This window comes from Ceratosolen solmsi, unplaced genomic scaffold, assembly GCF_000503995.2.
Source record: "Ceratosolen solmsi marchali unplaced genomic scaffold, CerSol_1.0 scaffold6, whole genome shotgun sequence".
Lineage (NCBI taxonomy): Eukaryota > Metazoa > Arthropoda > Insecta > Hymenoptera > Agaonidae > Ceratosolen > Ceratosolen solmsi.
In genome coordinates this window covers 2,240,322-2,259,736 of record NW_011948414.1, presented here as the reverse complement: position 1 = coordinate 2,259,736, position 19,415 = coordinate 2,240,322, and the positions used below count along the sequence as shown (strand labels likewise).

Sequence of the window (19,415 nt, the reverse complement as noted above, 5' to 3'; positions counted from 1 at the left end):
CGTCTAGAGGCTTGTAAAAGTTAAATAATCCTTTCCAAACTTCCCATAGCTTTATAACTTTTGTAAAAGCTTCGAACCGAATAGGAAATCCAAATGACATTATTGTATACAGGTCGGTTTCCCTTCACAACCAGTGCAGCACACAATTTTTAAACTAAATAGCTGTTTGATTATGCAAGGTAAGCAAATAAAGGGGTAAAAGTGTGGCGGGTACTCGTGAACCTTCGACTTTTCCCTATTTGCAAACGAGTTGGTAAGTGTCACAGCTAACGGTCATCTGAACTGTCGCAATAAACTTTGTAGTAATACTGATGAAAAGTCGATTCACCGTTATCATTTTGTCAATTTCATTTGATTATAAATTTTTTAAGGTCAAAAATTGAGCTAAACTTCTAGAAATTAATTGTAAAGGATTTTTTGATGCGACACTGGGGCCTATAATACATAGCCTATGGTAAATTAATATTATATGGATTAGATTATAACATTGATTACATTGATAACATTGATTCAAGGTAATATTAGTTAAGTATTTACTTTTTGATATAGCAAGTATATTTATGTTTAGATTTAAAAGAATCGTTTATATTATTTTTCGTCTGATAGTGTATTTATAAAATAAAATTTCATGCTATTCGTTTAAACATTCGTAAATATCTATGGCTGTTATTTTCAGTAATTTTTTGTTTTATTTTATTGTATTTAATTTGTTTTATTGAATTGTTAATAAATTTATTTATACGAAATGAAATTTATTTATATTCTTATTTATAATATATGTTTATTTTATGAGTAAGATGCCTTTAAGATTAATTTAAAAAATTATTTTTTAAAATCATATCGAAATAAATATCCAAAAATATCAATGAACATTATTATACCCTGTAATTGAATTATTTCATTTATTTTTCAAAATAATTCTATAAGTGCATACATAATAACGATATTTATTATATGTTCAGAATTATATTCAGATACTTGATAAGCAAACTTACATATCAGTAATCAGTAAGTAAAAATCTACATTGAATAGTATTACTAAAATAATAATTTTTTTGGCTTTAATTTTTTATTATACAAATAAAATAAATAAAATATACATATTATTGCAAATATCAAATTCTGTAAAAAATAGTTATATGTTATAAAACACTTAAAAACTACAATTCTTAATTGTAATTTCATAAACATTTATAGTGGTTTATTCCGTTGTCGGATACTACACTCAATGATATACTTAATAATACTGCAAGAATTTTCGATGGACAATTTATGATGTATAATAAATAACTTAATATAATGTTGAGTTAATTCTTTTTAACGTTAAATTTAATGTTACTAGATAGAAACAAGTTCTGCTTATAAAATGAATAAATATATTTTTTATTAAAAAGTAAGTTTTTGCAATGGCATCTTTTAACTTTAAAATATTTACACATATTTAAATAATTTAATTTTAATTAAGAAATTCAATTCTTATTATGTATCGCTAATCGACAATTTTCGTCTATATATATATATATATATATATATATAATATAATTAATTATTAAATCTTATACGGTATTTCATATTAAATTAAAATCTAAATTCTATGAAAATAATCTTTTCAATAAATTGAACTTATTACGACTCTCATGATTATTAAACAGAAATTTTATTTGTTGTAAGCATGTAATATATACATTAAATACGTAAGTATACAATTAATTGAAATTGTAAAAATAAAATATGCAGTCTATTAAAGCAATCAAAATAAATTTTTATTTTAACACATAACTTCCTATATTTATCCATTTGTACGAAAAAATTTCTTGAAAACAGCAAAAAACACCGATTTAACTCCATTGAAAAAAAGGCTTTTAACTTAGAATGGAAGTTGAATCATATGCGCTTTCGCGTCTCGCTAATTATGGATAAGTAAATGGCGTTGGGCCGGGGGGAGGGGAGGGGGAGGAGGGGAGGTAGTGGAGAATGGGGTGGTGGGTGGCCATAATCTAGCATGATATTAGTTCTCCGCGAACTCCCCGGGGGTCGTTACTGACAACGAAGCCGAAATCGCCTGCACCCCTTTCACGAGTACTTGGTGGGGGCGCGCGAGCCCGTCTTTAGCCCCATTCGAGACCTGGTGACGTGCTTCTTGACGGTCACTCCCCACTCCGAGCTTCGCGAGACACCTCATCGTCGCGATCCTCGCGAGCTCCCGCTCCAGATGCGCCCCAGTGCTCGTGCATGTTCCTCGCGTGCGCGCGCCGCCCCCGATCGATTGGAGGCCTGATCAGCCATGGAATAAAACCTCCCCTGAGGACACCGAATCCACACAGCCTCTGACTAGAGGCGTTCGGATTTTTGGCTTCGTCATCCGGGGCCAGTAGCAATTGGTTGGGATTTTCATCGTTTCAAATGGAGGGAACTGAAGAGAGTTACGGCTGCACTTGTGATATCCTCCTAACGACGCGTGACATTCTCCAAGACGAGACATTATTGGCTAGTTTCTTTTATTCTGTGTCGTAGGAAAATTCATCATGGTAATGTTTCGCATGCTTTACGATACGGCTGTTCGTGCACCATAGCTATGTAGTTTCATTTTGAGGATGGCCTATTGGGTTTTACAGTAGTTCGTGTTCGGTTATTGAATCTTTTTTTGTTTTTTAAATAGTGTTCTGTTATATTACGTAGAAAGTGTCTTATGACACGTGTGAGGTGAAGTTCCAATAATAGGTATGGAGCTGCAGAAAGTATGTTTTCATCGGTGCACCTCTTGTGAATTGGATGTTGGAATATGGTGATTTTCAATATATATATATATATATTAGAATTACGAAAAAACATTTTCACTAGCCAAGCTGTTTTTTGCTATATACAACTGAATTTTAATTGAATGCACTGCATTCAATTTATTTAAATAATGAATATTCGAATATTATACATTCATTCAATTTTATGAATTTATCTATAATCTAGTGTGACAAAAAGCTTATAATGTCGTAAATGGGTATTATAATTATACACGTGAATTCCTTTTTAATCAATATTTATATGAAAATAAATATACTCTAGCCATTTAAAAATTTATTGTATTACAATTGAAAATATATTATATCCATTACATAATTATGAAAATAATTATTGAAAAAAGTTTAGAAAAGTTTTACTGTCACTAAATTATAATGAAATTGTATTTTTATAAAGTTTATAATAAAACCTAATTCAAATTAGTATATAATGTTTTTCAATTTAATGAATAAAAAAAGATTTTATGTTTAACTTCTATTTAATATAATAATTATATAATAATTTAATGGGATTAGATATTTTAAATATACATTAGCTTCACTTAATGTGAATGAAGAGATAATTTATATATTTATTTAACGTCAACTTCATTTGAATATTAAAATTTTAATTCTTTTAGAATTCCAAATTGTAATAAAAATTTAAGAAATTCTAAATTACTGAAGTTACAATTTTTATTTAAAAATGTTTATTCGCTGCTATTTTTGTTTTTTAAAACAATGATTAACTTAATAATAATTCTAAAATAAATGAATTTATATTATACTTATCGAACCTTAAAATAATTTTATTTAATATTGAATTAAATAGAGGTATTAATTATAACATTAATCACAAATAAATTTTGTTAAAATTTTTATTAAAATATTTCTTACTATATTTAAACGATTAAATTCCTTTGTGGTTATGAAAATAATCTTATTTACATTGAGATTTTCGAAGTATAAAAAAATTTACATAAATTTCCAGTATTCAAAATTACTGCAGAGTTAATTATCAGTAAATTATAAATAATCCATATCATATAAAGTTGTTAATTGATATGTTCAATTCGTATTTAATAAATAAAATATTTCAGTTTGATTCTTCTAAATGATACAGAGTTAATTTTTTATTAATTTATAATTTTTACCTCTTTGAATAATTTTAAATAATCATTTGTATTGATTTAATTTACTTTATATTCTTAATAAAATTAAATTTTGTATAATAAAATATTTTCATATAATTTTGTAGAAGTATAGAAAAAAATATTAAAAATACAAAAGTATAACCAAAATTACTTTGGCTACGTAGAATTTTCTAAATACTTTATTTTTATTAAATTTGTTTTTAAGTTTTATTATAATAACATTTTATTACGTATTATTATATATACTTGCATACATATATGTGTATATAGTTATTGTTAGTTTGATACTAACAATGAAAATTGATTTTATTATTCAAATGAAACGTATATATCTAGTTCTAAACTTATTAACAATCAAAGTTATGATAATAGTTTTTAACATAAATCGAATATTATATTTGTAATTATTTTGTTGCTTATGAATAAAAGAGTCGATCTCTATTTAAATGAAATTATATTTATATTTATTTATATTTATTTTATATTTATATTTATATATGAAATCGTACACATAGTAACTTACCCAATGAATTATGAACTTTAGAATACTAAAGAATGAAGAAATCATTCTTTTTTTTCATATAAAAATCGTAATTTTAAATAATTAGAAAATGATTTGAATAATTAATTTCGTTATTTTGAAATTAACCAAAGTAATTTTTGGTTAAAATTAATGAAATAATTATGTAATACTCTTCAAATACTTAATATATAATGTTCAATAATTTACTAATAAATTAAATATTATTGATACTTAGGGCTGTAGAAAATGGATTATTTGAGTAAACTTTTAAATTTATTTCATACCCATAATAATGTCAATTTAGCTATTAGTAAAATAAAATTATTATTCCATTGTTGAATATACAATGATAAATATTTACATCTTTGTATAGTATCGATCTTCAGTAATTTACTGTTGTATTTGACCCATTTGAAAATGTATTTATTAATTTATTTCTCATTCAAGATTGTTGATTATACTCTTAAAATATCCAAATCTTTTTAAGATATTTTGCACAAAGAATTAAAATGTTTAAATATTAAATATTAAATTATAATTATAAAATAACGTTCAAATTATAATTTTAAATAGATTCCACGGCAAGCAGAAAGAATTGTTCTATTTATAGTTGTATTTGATGTTAAAATTAATTATAGATAATGCAATACTTATTATTTTTATAAAATTAAACATTTTATTCTAAATTAATATGAATAATATAAATATATAATAAAAGCTTATTTATTACATTAATATTAATAAATAATAATATTTAATATTAATAATTTATCATTGAAATTATTCAACTATAATTCATAATGTGATATTTATGTTACAAAGTATATTAAGCTGTACTTGCTTGATTAATTATTTTCTCCATAAAATCCGAATATATTATCATACTAAATTTTATCCATTTTACAACTTCATTTTTCCTACAAATCCTAATTTACATAATAACTTTAATAAATTATATACTTATAGTAATAATAGATAGTTTGATATTAAATAGCATACACTTTTATTTGTATATCAATTCATATATCATTATCAAGTATTTATAATAATAATTAATAAATAAGATTTATCATAATATTTATAATAATATTTATAATAAAATTTATGATATAGTAAAATGAATAATAAACTTAAATTCAAACTCATAATTTTAATATATTTTTTAACTAATAAAATTAATGTTATTATACAACGAAGGTAGTGAGATATCATAGAATAAATCTCAAGCAAATTAATAATAACTAATATTTCTTCAATATATTTCTCACTAAGGATTTCTCAATAATAATGCATGAGGATGATAAAAAAATTTCGATATAGCTAAATAAAAATAATATTTGTATGTGAAATTTCATTTTTAATCCAAAAATAATGTAAAATAATGTATTTTTTATTATATACGTAAAAAATACTAAATTCATTATTATTAATATATTTCAATTAAATTATAATTAAATTAAATTAAAAATACAAGCTATGTTAAATTATGTTCAAATAAATACAAAGGAATTTCAGATAGTACACTTAGATTTGTATTTGTAGTACATACTTGTGGATTGCTTCATTTATATATACATATTATATATACATATTATATATACATATTATATATACATATATTAATACATTATTAAGATAAGGAGACATTTAAATAATTTATCAATAATGTTCAGTAATGATCAATATTCTTTAAAATGTTATGTTATATTCTGAAATAAACTATTTTAATAAATGTATCGACTTGTAAATCTATCTATTCTATGTCAATTATTAATTTTAGTAAATTTTAGTTTATTGATTTCGTTGGCATAGTTTAACAAACATTTTATAATTATCAATAATTATAATTTATAAATAGTTATAACTAATTATAAAATGTACTTAATTATGTATAATATAAAATATAAAATAAATACATTTTTAGTATAATAAAAAATTAATATATTATTGAAACAACGCTTTTATTTTTTAAGGAAAATTTTTAAAAATTAGATTGGGTTAGAATATTAATGCTAGAATAGTTTAATATTAATGTTATGTAAAGCATAGAAAAATGTAGTTATTATTAAATATTTTAGTTTAATCATTACGATTCATATGATTGATGAACATTCATAGACATGCATTTGATCATAAAGCAAGTATTAAGAATTCATGCAATGAAAATTTGTTTAATATACCCCCATTCCCCAAATTTGTTAAATTAAAAATTGTTAAATTCAAAATTGTTAAATTTATGCTCAAAATTGGCTTGTATAATGATTTTATTGATGGTGAATCTGTATAAAAATTCATAAAATGCTAATTTTTTTTTTAAAATAAATATTTGCTTGTCTGTTCAAATACATAAGTAATATTACTCGGAATTATAGGTAAATGCTTGATTGGAACACGATACACGAGTTCTTAAGCTTATTATTATTATAAATTCATAATAATTACCTCAATTTTGCGTTTTTAATTGTAACTGTTCTAACTGTTGCGTTTGCATCATAGGTAGCATATTATTTAATTAAACTAATAAGTGAATTGCTAAAGGCGTTTGAACGATTTTTAATAACTTTAATTGTTTTATATATCTTATTATATCTTATTACTTTCGACGAAACCAAGAAAATCAACATTTGTAATATATTCTTTTATCGATCAAAACAATATTAACGTTTATATGTATCATTAGCTATTGTTTTCTTTTTGGTAAAAATTTTTTTTATAAAATAATGTGGCATTCGTTGTTATTTTCTAAGATAAAAGCAGTGGGTCACAGAATTTATAGCATTTGAAGAGTAAAAGCCTTTGTAATATTATATAAGCGATACGCATTTGCATTGACTTAGTTAAAAAAAAAATTAAATACACTTATTTTTTCAATATCAAATTTGGAATTATTTAATAAAAATCCATTCAATTTTCCATTCCATTCAATATTTATTAAACATGCAAAATATTAAGATTTTATGAAAATAAAGCATTTTACACACCACAAAAAATATTAGATATCGAATATTTTGCACATGCAAAATTTATAGAATAAAATTTATTGATAATTATCAGTGTTCATCATATCATAGAATAATCATAATGAATTTTTATGAATTTAAGGATTCAAACTAAAATTGGTTCATTTTCTTTAAGTAATAATTTAAATACAAAAATTTAATCTCACAATAGATAGCATTCTAAACAAGTAATAATTTTACTTATATGCTGTTGTCATTAAAATATATACTTAGGCACTTACTCTTCATTACTCATATAATAAATAATATTATCTAAATAAGCAATGAATATAATTTTTGAAGAATAAATATAACACAATATTCAAAATTGCAATTTAAATTTAATGAAAGCATAGAAAGCCGATAAGAACTTATAAAATACTATTAAAAATACTGTTTTCTATCGAAGTTTTACGATACAATATTTTATTTAAAAAAAATTTTTCAAAAACCTATGCATTATAATATTTGAATGTATAATATTTAGTTAAGGAGATCTAGTTTTAAAAAATAATGACAAAGACATTTATAGTCTAGTAAGCTTTTATAACTATAGCTGTAACAGCTTTGTATGATCCAATTATTATTGACAATTTTAGCTGTAAAATTAATTACGATCTTGAACGATTAACCATTCATTTTGAACTATTTTCTTACAATGAAATTTCTAATGAAAAAAATCTCAATTTACAGTAGTTGATTACATAAGAATATAAGATGAATTATTTTCGTAGGATTTCAAAATTATATAGATAATAATAAAAACAATATTATGCAAAAAACTGTCATAAATCTTTTTTTTTTTATACAATACACACTTGATAAATAAAATATATGGATCGGAATATTTAGAATTGAAAATTTGTAAGAAATATTATTTATGTAATCATTTATATACTTTTACTTTTCAAATAAAGATGAGACCTTTTATAAGTACATAAACTGCTCGATCGAAATACTTTTATCTTCTGATACAAATTACGAAAATTCAACGAATAAACAGTTCTTCCCTGAAATAACTTTATTATTCGAATAGTTCATACGCTTGGATTTTTAAAACAATTAAAAAATTAGCGCACTGACAGATTGCGTGTGATTAAATCGAATGATTGTCTTAATAATTCAAGTACAAGCCAAATATTTTCATATTACTATGAAAAGTTTTATCCCACAAATCACAAACGATCAGAAAATCAAATGAAAAAAGTCAGAGTAATCTGCGTAAATAAAGAAAAAAGAAATATGAAGGAAGATTTACTCGAAAAATTTCTCGAATAGAATATTGGGTCTGCGGGACCCTCATTGTTCATTCTCCATACGTTTCTTCGATCAATTATTTTATGACGCATACTGAACGCATTTGGGCGAAAAATCCCAGAAAAGTGTGCACGACTTGAATAAACAATAAACGTGGGGAAATACACATATGAACATACACGCATAATTTGTTTTTGTTACATCTCTCTCCCCATGCTCGAAGATCCGAACTTATAAACATCATCTTGTTTATATGTATATGTTTTATTCCTTATACAAAGATATAGGCACTGATTCGTTCCCATAAAAGTAGAAAACTCATCATTTTTCTCGCATGTACATTAAAAAAAAACTCCTTCTCTTCCACTGATATGTATTATGGCTCTTGTGCATGCACTTACGCTATTCATAAAATTCCGTGTCGTTTTATTTTTATAAGGTTTCTATGAGGCTTACCATCTTTGTAAGGGTGTGTAAGTGACCGAGTGACCGGGTAAATTGTCAACGTTTGTACGAGGGGAGCAGGAAAGAAGAGACAAATGAACATTTTCGTCGATTTTCCAATTGAGCATGGAGAGACCTCTTTTACGTTATTTTCCTATCTTTCTATTTCTCTCTTGTAAACTGTTCCATAATATCTTTTACTCGAAGTTGCCGAATATTTCATTGCCGAATATTTATTTAAAAACTACAAATCTCAGGCAAACGAAGATTTTTATGATTAAGTGAAAATAAAAAATTATATAAAAACAAATTTTTACATATATTAAGTACACTTTGGATTATCCTCCCTTCTATTTTTTTATTCCTTAACAAAATTTAAAGTATAAATTATTATAAATTTATGGTAAATTAATTTTCAATATTATAAAAGAACTTACTTTGTATTTACTGGAGATAATATTATTCAATACATAGACATTTATTGAAAATTTAAAAAATGAAAATAAATAAAATGTTTACTTATTTATTTAATCAATAGCTATTTGAATAAAGCCATTAATAATTAATAAAAGAAGATGAAAATTTTTTTTATTACAGAAATTTAGCATCTTATTTATACATATATAATAAAACATTCAAAAAAATAAAAGTCCTATTTATGTATAAAAAAATTGAAATTAATTTATGATATAAAAAAATATTTTGATTATACGTATATTTCGAATACTTAAAATGCGTGTACTTAAAAATATAAGAAAATTTTGTTAATTATCATGATAATATAATTGTAACATAATAATAAATGATATTGTTACAATATTAAGGAAAATAAATAGTATGCAAATATTATAATATATTTATATCGAATATTACTTAATTATAATTAACACAATAATTGAATGATATAATTTTTGTAAATAAACTGCTCACTATAATATTAGTTTAGCTTAATTTTGTTGTATATGTTCTCAAACTCAAAATAAATTTCATTTAATAATTGTCTTTCTATAAAAACTTAATATCAGTTACTTTTAATACTAGTAGTTGTATTTACTTTTTAATCTGATTTTATTAATTGTTTAATTATTGTTATTCATACCACAGATATTAATAATCTCACTTGCGAAATGCTATTTAACGCCGAAATCTATACATACAGTCGGTTAAATCACATTGTCGAGCTTTATTAACTAATACTTATAGACGTCTGTGGCATACTCGTTATATCGTCTTCAATCAGTTAATAATTGGGTAACGGTTCTTTAATAATAAATATATAGCTTATACTTGTTTTATCAAATTATTAATTTTGTAGAAAGGATGCCATGAAAATATTATCAATAGAAATATATTTATATGTAACGCATGTAAACTATTTATATATTATATATATTAATATATTTAAATTATAATATTAATAAAATAATGCCAAATTTGAATGTAACTATTATAAAATTACATAATTATAATAGCTTAAACTTTCTTTTTTAATTTTTTAATTACCACTTTGGATTCAATAAACCAAAGAACTTCCTACTACTTTAATAAAGAATATTTGTATAATACAATACACCGCAATCTCTAGTAATTAACTTATTAAAGGTTAATATTCCAATAAAATGTTTACATTTTATGCAAAATATTAATTTTATTGAAATATTACCATAATGTTAAATACAATTTTTTATTGATAAACCATGATTATATAAAATTATTAAAATAAAATAAAGAAAAATATAATATCAAAATGATATCGTTCAAAATTAATATCTAATTTATATTACATTAAATTAATTCCAAATTTCTAAATATATAATTCTCATTAATTTTGGTATCACTGGTACTTTTTATAAAAAAAGTTTTTAAATTTCATTTTTTAACATTACCTTTTACATTAAAATATTAGTCTCCTCTTTTTCTTTAATAATTGAATAAATTCGAGCTTTATACATTAGTAGCTACCGGCGACATCGTGATCTTCTTAAAAATACTGTTAGTTTTATTTTCTAATTTTTTTTTGTCTAATTCTATTTATCCGCTGACTAATAACTACTATAGAAAATATAGTATCTTATTATATTAGCCACTAGCATTTTCTCTAAATTATTTTGAAGATATATTTTCTATTTAATTATATATTATTTTTAAATTTTCCAAATGAAATGGATAATTATTTATTTCATAGTTTTTAAATATTTAGTAAATTGCGAAAAGTATATATCAGTATTAAATATAAATTTACATAATACAAATATATTAATATAATAGTGCAAATGATTAATAATTTAAATTCGATTAAAAAAAAATTTTAAAAAGTAAATTATTTTATTTAATTAAACTAATAATAAATAAAAATTAAATAAAACAATTGTTAATGTAAATGCAAGTCTTGTTGTAAATTATTCCTTTTCTATTATGATAATTAATTCTAACGTTATATAACTACATTAAGTTCGTAATAATAATTTTTACAAATTATTTTTTACTTTTTAGAATTTTTTAAAAATACAATTCATTGTTTCTGTATTAATCGATGCATAATACAAATAATATTGGAATTTACAAATGAAACTCTTTAAAAATGTATGATAATATAATGTCAGTAATTTTCTATTCTCCTAGAAAGAAAAATGTAGAAGCTCAGTAATAATTCTTATAGATGATTACTAGTATGCCTTAACAGAAAATCAGTCGAATGCTCTCACAATGTAAATATATGTACGAATGGAATGAGAAGATTGGAAAGTTGTGTACGGCGTAATAGAAAATAAGAAACAAATTATTTTATATGTTTGATATAACAATGTTTCAACCTAGTGGAAATTCGAAATAATACGCTTGTTTGATTTTCCCATCATTGACATTGAAATTTCAAACTCCTTTACTGGTCCAATCAATTGTAAAAAATTGGTTTCTTCATTGGATGGTTAAACAACTAATTTGAATAGGTTTTCTTTTCAATAAAATTTTTTATTTGAATTATTCTTTATGTAAAGGTAGTAGTCTACTGTATTATTGATGTCTGTAGTAATAAAATCATGAAATCAGAGTTTAAGAATATAATATAAAATTGATAAATATTTTATTTAATATTATTTATTTTATATTATATTACTTTTAGTTCGTACAAGAGAAATTTTTATAAGGTTTTTTGTTTTTATGTTAATTATGGATAGAGTTAAATTAATGATACTTTACCGAAAATTAAATTATTTGAAATCTCAGTAAAATGATAATTTTTTATTTAAAATAATTGAATAACCCATTATTTTATTTAATCATTAATTAAAAATTTGATAGTATACTGAAAATATTAATAATTACTTTTTATATATTAGTTTGCGAAACCAATAATATAACTTTAGCAATAGCTTATAAGCAACCTCATTGTGCATATAAAACAGAAAAATGAGATTTTATTAATTAATATATTAGCCATGATTATAAATTTATTTTAAATTTAGTTAAGTAAAATATGCAACACATTAATAATATGATACTAAAAGAAAAGTCTGATATCTAAGAAATTGAGTAAAATTCCTCTACCACGTAAATGCTGCGCGACGTCGACCCATTTATAAAGGGCAACGATATATTAGCGTCTCATGCTGTTGATCTCTTCATTGGGGGACATCGGCCGGGAAAATTGTCCATCTCCAATGTAGGTCTCGGCCCAGTTATGCATGTGATCGAGAGACTCAGCAGCACAATACTATCGACATCCTTTACGCTCTAGTGACGTGCGTAGGCGTCCGGAGGGCTTACGGTCGCTCGATAATGACAGTCGAGACTCGGTATAGAGCTCTTAAAATTCACTCATTGTTATTGTAAAGATGACAGCAAAAAAAAAAAACTGTGTATATTGTTGAAGGGTGAGTTGAATAACTTGAAATTAGTTTATTAAGAGACTACCGTCAATAAAATTGTATTTTATTGAATGTAAGCGAATTAACATTTGAAAGTATTTGTTTAATTAGCTATAGTATCAAGTATTTGAAATACATTTTATTTATTTCATCTATCTTTGTTTGAAAACAATTTAAGATTTGGAAATCGAGATATTGCATCAATAAAACAAAATTTTAGTTGAATTTTTAATGAAAGCTTAATAAAAACAATATTCACTTGTAATTTACCAATTTCTTATAAAAAAATTACTTATATTATTTTCACAGCCATTTAGATATTTTCAATAATTTGTTATCGGTCCATTAAACGAATTTATGAGATATGCACTTATGAATTAAATTTAAATAAAATCGTATTATTCATGTATTGTTTAGTATTTGATATATTTTACTAATAGAGTTTTAATGAAGAATTTCAGTTAATTATTGTCATTTTATATTCACTGATATAAATTCTTTTACATATTTCAAATAATAAATATTGACAATAAATCAAATTCCAAATTTATTTAGATTTAGTTTCATTCCTTAATTCTTCATAATTTTTTAAACTGTGAATTGACTGATACATAGTATATTAAATAAATCATACAAATAACATGATATAGTTTCAATGTGCATAACATAGAGAATATCATACGAATATTTAATAAAATAGTTTATTACATTAAAATTAATAATATATATTATTAATTGATACAAATTTATTCTTAGGAATAGAACTTTTAATTAATATTATGAAAAATAATATATAAAAAGATAGTTTTTAATTTTATATACTTATACTCACTTATACTCGCAATCCATCTACAACATTTTTTATAGAATACTTATTTTAGTTATAATTAATAATGATTCTTTTTTACTAATAATCAAAAAATTGACAATGGAGTAAACATACTATCTCTTCTAAAAGTATTTATCTGGATACTAATTTACTTAAATATCGGATTTATATGAAAGTACCTATTAAATTCCAGCTCATTATAGATTATATTTCAATAAAAAACACATATAAGTATTAATGAATATAAAATAGCTATTAATATTACGAAATTCTATAATATTTAGAAAATTTTTAATAGATAAATAAAAGTAATAAAACCCCGTAATTGCTATATCAGATGAATAAATATCTATAAACTATTTGTAAATAATTTTAAAAACAATATAATTTTCCTATAGCTTATGTTCTAATTAGTTTTTCATAATTAAACTTTATTGTTCTACTTTTATATTAAATTAGAAAGTTCGGCTTGAATCTTATCTTCGCGAGGATATCTATATATTTCTCAATATTGATTTCTTTAGAATAATTTAATAATGAAGTGTACGAAGAAAAAAATGAATCAGCTTATTATATTATTAAGGTATTAGTTGAAGATTCTTTTTATAATTTTACTTAAATTTATGATGCTGTAATTTCTATTTTATTCCCTTTATTTTATTAATTTATAAAACGTAAAACGAATGGTTAAGTAATTTATTAAATTACTAAATATCATGAGATGATGAGCTAATTTTTTTCTTCCAGTTTTTAACAATAAATCCAAATAATTAAAATATTACTAATGCTAGAAATTCTATATCTTTTATTAATTGTCAATTCATCATATAGAAAGGATTATTATATAATTGTTATAAGATTTAAGTTTCGCAAAAAGATTAAAATGTATCCTTTAACAATATCTAATTATGAAAAAAATTCTTTAATTACTATTTGTGAACAATACTGTATTTTTAATACATGTAATTAATCAATAATAAATACTGTATTATATACATATATATAAATAAATATTTAAATATTTTAAACTCAAAATAAGGATAACTTTTTTATTAAATAATAGTGATATTGAAATTAGTAATTGATATTATAATAAATTTATTATAAAAATAAAATACGAATGTTGCATATGAATATATTTCAATATTATTTATATATTGATATTAGAAAAACTTTTAAAAATGTTTAATTTTTTTGCGAAAATAACTTGTATAGAGTCTGTTACCTAAACTTCGAAGTAGGCCAAATGGAAAATAAATATATCTGGAATAGTAATATATTATCTATTAAATTCAATTTATATTTCTTGTAAAGCTAGACTTTTAAAAAGATGTACACCCTTAATCAAACTAAAGTTTAAAATAAAAATTATATATAAAACTTTTGCTATAAACTGAAAATCATTATTGGTTAAATCATTCAAATGAATAATAGCTAACAATATTTATAGATAAATTTGTAATGCTGTTTAGAGCCTTTACAAATTTTTTGACATCTTAAGTCAAGGTTATTATAAACCAAAAAATATGAATACAAAGATAATTTAAAAATCCATTGTATAGGTATTAAAATGGCTGCCTCTTAGCTCATAACAATTTTCTTTAAAATGAAAATGCAATTATGTACATGAGGTAATACATATTATTCACAATCACATCCAATTATTTACAAAGCAAAAAACGATAAAGTTGTTTTCAAATACAGACAACTTTAGTTCCCAGACACTATATATAGTTTTTTGTCTACTAGAAATCTAACAAATAAAGCATAAGCCGTCTGAACTTTTATTTCATTGATACCATTGGCACGTTTCCATACTGCCTAGAGTAAAATCCTTTAATGGCGTGTATTATTTACGTAGTAATTGTTCTTGAAACTTTCTTTCGGTCAGCCTTTTTCTCGAGAGTCGTTGAAAAACTTTTTACAAACTTCTACTCGCATGTACATTGTAACACGATGCCGTTGACACTTAAATATCGTACTACTTTAAGTAGTCCATATGTGCTTTCAAGTATTTGTTTTTGCACTAATTTACATAATATTCTCGATGAAGGTAGCGTTGAAAATGTGTAAAATTAATATTACTTAAAAATCAAAATTTGTGTTGCTAAATCCGACTGTTATATATATATATATATATATATATGTTAAATTTGATGGCCGATCGTTTTATTTCAGAAATTTTTAATTTAACATGATACATTATACTTTAAATATTTTAAAATTTAATTTTAATATTATACATATAAATAAAATAAAAGAATTAAAAATTGAAATCCAAGAATTAAAAAAATAAAATCGTATAATATTCATTTGAGACTATTTATATATATTTTTATAACATTTTCTTAAGTGTAATGCAAATGTTGATTAAATTTCTGTACTTTAGATTTTTTACGAAACCGGAATTATTGCATTCAGTTTTAAATTTGAAAAAGAAACTTTAAGTATATTGAAAATTATTATAGGAAAAATAAATTAAAGTAATTAAAAATAAAAACATTATATTTGTTCGATTTTTAATTTTGTCAAATAATCATCAGAACGTGATGAATGCAACTTAATTTTAATTCGTTTTATATTTAAGGAGATTATTTATTATATAAATAAAGTTATGTGTAAATAAAGAATTACATAAGATATTTTGAAATGTAAAATAAATATAAAACTGTATTATTGATGAAATTGATAATTTAAGTATGAATATCTATATTACATAGAAAATGTATTTTATCTAACTATATTATCAATATTTTACATATATCGTGTGTTATTTGTGTTTAATAAATAATTGCAATAATAAATTATGTAGAGTTGTTATAAATTAATATTTAAACCTTTTAAAAATATTAAATGCTTTCACATATACAATTATTATATTATATTATATATAATAGAAAGAGTATAAATAAAAATTATTCTATACTACATTGGTAAATCAAGCAAAGGCATCTAAGCCCTTTCATAACACGTAAATTACTCAAAAAATAAAATTTTCAAAACATATAATTTAGATTAGTACATCCACGTGTTACTAAGTTTCAGAAATTCATTAGACTCAAATATTTCAATACTTGATTACTGTTCAACTAATCTTTTATATCTTAATACTTGCATATAAATGGCTACGGTCATGAGTTTTGGACATTAATTAGCCTGATGCTGAAGAGTAACTCTTGTGCCAAAAGTCGACGCTTTCTTAACGAAAGTAGAAACAGTTATTGTTCCCGAAAGATCTCTATTTATATCATACGATGCGGTGTAATGTAAGATTAATGCAAGATATAATTAACGTGAAAAAGTAACTTAAACATTAATTAGATCCCTTAGATGAAGCTGTAAAATACTATAAAAGCAATTATTTTCAGAGTTTAAGAGCTGAGAAATTATAAATTATCTATAGTTCAGATATATATACTGTGAATAATAATTATTTCAAATTATATAATAATATATAATGTATAATGTATAATGTAATAACTATTAAATTCATTTGATTATTTATCTTGAAACGCGAATAGACGATATTTTATAGAAACGATTTTTACGTTTTAGGTGAATACATTTTCATTCTTATAAGAAATTAAGACAAAGTTATAAAATCAAATTTATATTTTAAATTATTTCTTATTTCTGTCTTAAATAATTAATTTTATAAAATAATATAATATAATTGTATTTAACATACAATTAGAAATTAATTTACTACGAAATGTAATACATTTCACATTATACTAATTAATTTGTAAAAGTTAATTATAAAATGTTCATGAAATTAGTTTTATTTGTCATGACAGAGATATCCACAGAATTATTTGAAAATTATCTTCTGAATAAGAAAATTCAAATATTTATTTGCTTAAATGTACAATTAATCTAAACTAAACTTAGTATTAACCTGAAGAAATCATATATTTTAGAGTCTCAACATTTTGCTAAAATTTTAGCAAACATTTATTAACAATAAATCTTATTCTCTTTCAGTGAGAAGCAATTATATTTTAGTGCTATATTAGTTATGTATCTGATGTATTATAAATTTTCTGATAAAAGTTTTCTTAAATGTTACATGTTAATTAATTAATTTGGTTAAATGAATTAATAGAATAAAGTTTGTTGCAATAATAAAGTAATAAATATATGTTCATAAATACTAGTCTGTGCCACTTTAAATTCTTTGAATTCGTAATATAATCTTGGAAATTTATATTATATAGATATATAATAATTTACAATATTTAATAATTAATATTTGTCTTTATAATTTATCACTTAAATTGAATATAAAGGCTAAAGAATTTTATTTAAATTTAAAAAGTTCAAATAACAATGTTATTTATTTAATATTCTATTTAAATTTAAGTGTTCAATAACTTTATTAAAAAACAAATATATAGATAATACAAATTATAATGAAATAATAATATATGGAATAGAGTTGAGTAAACTGTTGATAATTCATGTGATTTTTATATATCTTGAAGATAAATTAAAAAAATTTTTAAAATAGCTTTAAAATTCTTTGTTTTATAATTTCCATTATTAATTTCAACTTACATTTTAGTATTTCCAAGAAGTAACATTTTTCTTATAAAACCTCAAACCATTGGAATTCTACTCTGAAACGTTTCGGATAAAATTATTAAATTTATATGTCCATTGCTTGGATTGCATATAATTTCCTACTTTACAATATTATAATTAATCTATATATATTTAACCTCTATTTTATATTTAGTGTATGTAAGACGTTATACTCCAGAGGGAAAAATTCCTTTGATCGAATGACTATGATTACCACTCCCTATATTTATCAAGGAAATTAGAATAGCTTTTATAGCTTGATATTTACGTGTAATACAAAGAAGTCTTACTAGCTGAATAAGGTATTGTGGTTTGTAACTGAATGGCAGCAATTCTGATGAACAGACGTTCGTAAAGATAAATATATATACGTTCGGGGTGATTTTATTTATTCCTTCTCTTGTTCGTTTTTTTTTTTTTACGTTATTTCTCTCTTTCTCTCTTTCTCTCTTTCTCCTTCCACTCACCCACGTTCTAACCTACTTTCTCTCTCTCTCTCTCTCTCTCTCTCTCTCTCTCTCTCCATGTACTACATTTTGTTGTAATTCCATTGGAAAATGATTTGCATTAACAAAGTGAAAAATCATTTATGAAATTATAAAAATACGAAATTACTTTAAATTTGATTATTTCTAAGAGTTATAAAAAAAAAATGTAATTTTATAATAAAACATTGTTCATAAATTTAAATTATTGTAAATTTACATGATATATATAGAATGTTGAAATTATTTCAAGATGTCAAATTATATATTTGTACATAATCGAATATTATATATTTATTATTTGGAGAATTTTGTCAATACGTGTAATATTTATATAGAATTAAATTTACTTATGATAATAATTTAATTATTATTTTTCGATGCTGTAAGAAACATTAAATTATTTAGTATTACATAATTTTAATTTTCAATTCTAAATATATAATTTTATATTCAAATAAGAAAAAAATGTATAGATACTCATTATAAAATGGTTATAT

At 22.3% G+C, this 19,415-nt stretch overlaps 1 protein-coding gene across 1 annotated transcript in view; it reads left to right on the top strand.

Annotated features, from left to right (window-relative positions):
* LOC105368352 (uncharacterized) overlaps positions 1-19,415 on the top strand; it is a 39,721-nt gene that overhangs the window by 1,020 nt on the left and 19,286 nt on the right. The window lies entirely within an intron of this gene.